Source organism: Herpailurus yagouaroundi, unplaced genomic scaffold, assembly GCF_014898765.1.
Source record: "Herpailurus yagouaroundi ecotype Mexico unplaced genomic scaffold, PumYag 182, whole genome shotgun sequence".
NCBI classification, from domain to species: Eukaryota; Metazoa; Chordata; class Mammalia; order Carnivora; family Felidae; genus Herpailurus; species Herpailurus yagouaroundi.
The window spans coordinates 39156703-39161895 of NW_024412413.1; positions in this window are offsets into that span (position 1 = coordinate 39156703).

The window sequence follows — 5193 nt, forward strand, 5'->3', positions numbered from 1 at the left end:
GTCTCTAGTATACACACCACATGTAATCCATTCATCTTGAATGTCAGGAGACACTGAATATAATGGATTTCACTCTTGTGATTAGGTTTTATTACATTTAAAAAGCGAAGGATGTAAATAATATCCCAAACAGTTGATTTTTGGTTAATCAAAAGCAGATTATCTTGCTGGTGGAAATATAAAATGGTGCAGATGCTATGGAGAACAGTATGATTGTTCCTCAAAAAATTAAAAATAGAATTACCATAAGATCCAGCAATTCCTCTTCCTAATATAAACTTAAAGAATTCAAAGCAAGGGCATGAAAAGATATTTGTATACTCATATTTATAGTAGTATTATTCACTGCAGTAAAAAGGTGGAAACATCCCAAATATCCAATGACAGATGAATAAACAAAATATAATGTATGGCTATATACACACACCCATACACACACACACACATAGGAATATTATTCAACCTTAAAAAGGAAAAAAAAATCAGACACATGTTACAATATGAATAAACCTTCAGGGTATTATGCTAAGCGACATAAGGCAGTCACAAAGGGACAAACTGTATGGTTCCTTTCATATAAGGTACTTAAAGTAGTCAAACTCATAGAGAGATTGAGTATAATGATGGTTTTCAAGGACTGAGGGGTGGAAAGATGGAATTATTCTTTAATGGGTACAGAGTTTCAGTTTTTCAAGATGAAAAAAATTTCTGTGGATGGATGGTTGTGATGGTTGCACAGCAATGTGAATGTACTTAATGCCACTTTACACTTAAAAAAATGAAATCTAGGTTATATATATTTTAACACAATTTAATTTTTTAATTAAAAATTTTTAAATGTAAAAAAAAACTTTAAGATTATCCTGAGTGAGCTGGAATTAATAAAGCTCTTTATTTTATTTTATTTTATTTTATTTTATTTTATTTTATTTTAATTTTTAGAGGAGCAGGGAGAGGGGCGGAGAAAGAGAGAGAGAGAGAGAGAGAGAGAGAGAGAGTGACTCTTAAGCAGGCTCCACACTCAGCATGAATGGAGCCCTACATGGGGCTCGATCCCATGACCCTGGGATAATGACCTGAGCTGAAATCAAGAGTTGGACGCTCAACCAGCTGAGCCACGCAGACACCCCAATAGGAAAAGCTCTTAAAAGAGGGACTGAGACTGTCCTGGAGAGAGATTCGCCTACTGGTCTGACATCATGCTGTGAGCTGCCTATGGAGAAGGCCATATGGCAAGGACCTGAGAGCAGCTTCTAGGAGTGGACAGCCAGTCTCCGGCTGATTGCCAGAAAGAAAATGGGTACCTCAGACCTACAACCACAAGGAATTGAATGCTGTCAACAACCAGAGACCTTGGAAGAGGAACCCAAGCCTTAGTGAAGATGCAGCCAGCCACATCTTGATTTCAGCCTTGCAAAACCCTGAGCAGAAGACCCAGCTAAAATGTGTCAGACTCCTAAGCAACAGAAATTATGATTTAAAAATTTGTGTTGTTTTAAGCCATTAAATTTTTTGTAATGTCATGCATAGCAATAGAAAACTAATGCAAATAGGCAGTGTCAGTCTGTTTTTTGTAGTCAGGAATCCTGACTGGTTCATGTGTTCACTCTTGGCCAGGGGACCATGATGGATAATTCCAAGACTCTGTGCCATGAAATAAATAATATTCCTTTCCTTCCAAAAAGCTATGCATTACTATTAACAGAAGAAGGAAGGCGGGCCAGACAGGTGAAACTGAAAAAATAAAAAGGAAAGATGTTCACCACACACTATATATATTTCATTTAGAATTTTTTAGTGTTAATTTTTTTTTTAATTTTTTTTTCCACGTTTATTTATTTTTGGGACAGAGAGAGACAGAGCATGAACGGGGGAGGGGCAGAGAGAGAGAGGGAGACACAGAATCAGAAACAGGATCCAGGCTCTGAGCCATCAGCCCAGAGCCTGACGCGGGGCTCGAACTCACGGACCGCGAGATCGTGACCTGGCTGAAGTCGGACGCTTAACCGACTGCGCCACCCAGGTGCCCCTAGTGTTAATTTTTAACCACAAGTTTCCACTGTCTTAATAGTGGTGTTCCAAGTCTTCATTGATTTGTTACCTTTAAGTTATGATGGTGGGGTAGAAATAGACTTTCTCTGTAAGTTCTAAGGAACTGTGAGGTCATTTAGACTAGTCAGACTACTGGACAGATGTGTAATTGGGGACAACCCAGTAAGACATGCCTAATGCTCAAAGACACAATCCAAATGGGCAAGTGAGTAGAGGAAGAAAGTATCAGGACACACAGTTCTCACCATTCCATTATTTTCCCTCTACAACTCCAGCTGCCATTCAAACTAGCCTTCCAAATAGAAAGAAAAGGCAGTGGCCATTCCAGTCTAAATATATGAGGGTTTGGGTGGCTTGTCTTTGCACTAATGACTTTTCAGTCTTTTGAGAGTTTTCTCTTAAAATGAGACCGGCCATATTTTAAGCCTTAAATAGCCAAGATCTTAATTCTCAGTTTATACCAAGGGTTGATTAAATCTGCTAATAGCAAGAATGAGTCACAGGATAAATGCTTGAGGAGGAGAGAAATGTTTCACAGATAAATTAAGCCTTCTTCACATTTTATGTAGGGCTATCTGAGCTACTCTGAATAATTCTGTGTGATTCTTTTTCAAATCCTTCAATCATCCCTAGCGATTTTTAAAAATTTTTTTACGTTTATTGATTTTTGAGAGAGAGAGAGAGAAAGAGACAAAGCACGAGCAGAGGAGGGCAGAGAGAGAGAGAGGGAGACACAGAATCTGAAGCAGGCTCCAGGCTCTGAGCTGTCACCACACAGCCCAATGTGGGCTCGACCCCCTGAACTGTGAGATCATGACCTGAGCAGAAGTGGGAGGCTTAACCCACTAAGCCACTTAGGCACCCCTCGTCCCCATTGTTTTTATGGTAAGTATGTCTCCTTGTTTATATAGAAGGCCGTTTGTGATAAGGTTACACTCTCCTTCTCTAGCCTTGCATGTTATGATTTTCTTTATGTTTTGTGTTCTGATACTATTAACCTGTCCCTCTTTCTGCCTTATGCATATAAAATTCCCAATCCCTACACCACTCTGCACAGCCCCACCTCCTTCTCACACACACACTTCATGTTTGTGCCTAGCCAGTTTCTATCCTTCTTGAGGATGAATTACCTTCTCAAAGATTTCCCTGATAGACCATGGCTATCTGTCCCTCCCCTCAGTCCCCACTAAAGTACACTCCTCTACGCTTCTACAGTATTGCTGCTTTATCTGTATCCCCTCCCTTATCCCATAGAGTAATATATACACACAGTGCTTATAACAGGAATAGGCACTTAGTAAATTCTGTAAAAGTGTTAGCTTTTATCATCATATTGAAATTACCTGTTTCAATATCAGTTTCCTCCACTAATGTGTAAACTCCTTAACCTAACAGATAATATCTTATTCATTTCCTTTAAATTAGCTCTTAAATTATAGTAAGGGATCAAGGAATGTTCCTTAAAATGTAATATGGTAAGGAACTATTATTTATTGAGCCCTGTGTCAAGCAGGATTTCTTTTTTTAATTTTTAAAGTTTATTTATTTATTTTGAGAGAGAGGGAGAGAGAGAGAATCCCAAGCAGGCTCTGCACTGTCAGCACAGAGCCCAACATGGGGCTCAAACCCATGAACCATGAGATCATCACTCTGAGCCACCCAGACAGGGTTCCCTTGGAACCTGTAAATATGATGGGATATTGCTTCTGTGATTAGGCTTTGTTATATGGTCAGTCGACCTTAAAATAAGATTATCCTGTCTCAGCAATTAAAATGAATTTTTTGTAATGTTTATTTATTTTTGAGAGAGAGAGAGAGAGAGACAGAGCATGAGCAGGGGAGGGGCACAGAGAGAGGGAGATACAGAATCCAAAGCAGGCTCCAGGCTCTGAACTATCAGCAAGAGCCTGACACAGGGCTTGAACCCATGAACCAAAAGATCATGACCTGAGCAGAAGTCAGATGCTTAGCCAACTGAGCCGCCCAGGAGCCCATCATCTCAGCAACTTTTGTATATGTGCTGCCGAAGCGAGCACATCAGCAACTTTTAAAAGCAGGCACCTCTCTCAGGTTGGTGGCAGAAGGGGAAGTCAGAGAGAGAGGAAGCAAAGCATGAGAAGGGGTTGACACACTGTGGCTGACTTTGAAGATGGAGAGGACCATGCCCAGTCTGCTGCCAGCAAAGAAATGGGACCTTAGTCCTATAACTGCAATTTGTAAGAGCTCACAGGAGCCAACAGATAAGTGCCCAGCTCAGTAGACACCTTTCTTTTGGCCTTGTGATACCCTGAGCATAGAACTCAGCTGAGCCCACCTGGACTTTCGATCTACAGAACTGTGAGATAATAAATGGGTATTGTTATAGGGTGTTACATTTGTCATAATTTCTTATGGCACCAATAGAAAACAAAGTACATGTGAACTATATGCAGGACTCTTTACACAAGTATCAGGAGTGAAGATTTTTCATCTTTTCTTAGACCTGGGTGGCAGAGTCAGTTGAGCATCTGACTTTGGCTCAAGTCATGATCTCATGGTTCGTGAGTTTGAGCCCCACGTCGGGCTCTGTACTGACAGCTCAGAGCCTGAAGCCTGCTTTGGATTCTGTCTCCCTGTCTCTCTGCCCCTCCCCTGCTCGTGCTCTGTCTCTCAAAAATAAATAAACATTAAAAAAAATTCCTCATCTTTTCTAATTTTCTATAAAGAAGTTAATTTCAAACTTAACAGCTGGAAACTCTATATTGGTCATTCTTGGTGGTCTTTCCCCTCCACCAGGGTTGTGTGTCAAGTTTGTGAGATGAGACTACACAGGTCATCAGTCCTGTTTGCACACCAGTTAATACTGGAACATCTGTCCTAACCTGCATGATTATGATCTCTTCAGGTGTCTTCCTGACATTCATGTCCCAGCTTGGGGTAGATTTCCTGTGATACTTGAGGACCTCTCTCTTGAATGGGTCTCTCCCAAGGCCCTATACTTAATTGAGTATTTCAAATTTTATATCTTTTTTCTTTTCTTTTTAAATTTTATTTATTTATTTTGAGAGAGAGAGAGAGATAGAGAGAAAGGGGGCAGGGGCAGAGAGAGAGAGAGAGAGAGAGAGGGAGAGAGAGAGAGAGAGAGAGAGAGAGAGAGAGAGA